The sequence below is a fragment of the Solanum tuberosum genome, unplaced genomic scaffold (genome assembly GCF_000226075.1).
Source record: "Solanum tuberosum cultivar DM 1-3 516 R44 unplaced genomic scaffold, SolTub_3.0 scf00121, whole genome shotgun sequence".
Classification (NCBI taxonomy): Eukaryota; Viridiplantae; Streptophyta; class Magnoliopsida; order Solanales; family Solanaceae; genus Solanum; species Solanum tuberosum.
In genome coordinates, this window is record NW_006239046.1 from 371,913 (window position 1) to 372,223 (window position 311).

A 311-nucleotide genomic window follows, 5' to 3' on the forward strand; every position below is an offset into this window, starting at 1 on the left:
AGCATCTTGGTGGATGGTAGGCCAGTAGTACCCACACTGCAAAATCTTATGTGCAGTTAGAATACCACTATGATGCCCACCAACGGGCGATGAATGGCATGCTTCAAGTACACTCAACATCTCAACCTCGGGCGCACATCGGCGAATAATCCCATCAGGACAACTATGATACAAGTAAGGCTCATCCCAAAAGAATTTCTTCACATCATGCATAAACGTTCTCCTTTGGTGAAAAGACAGGTCCGGGGGCACCAAATCGCTTGCCAAATAATTAGCAAAGTCTGCGAACCATGGAATCAAATCATGAGAAG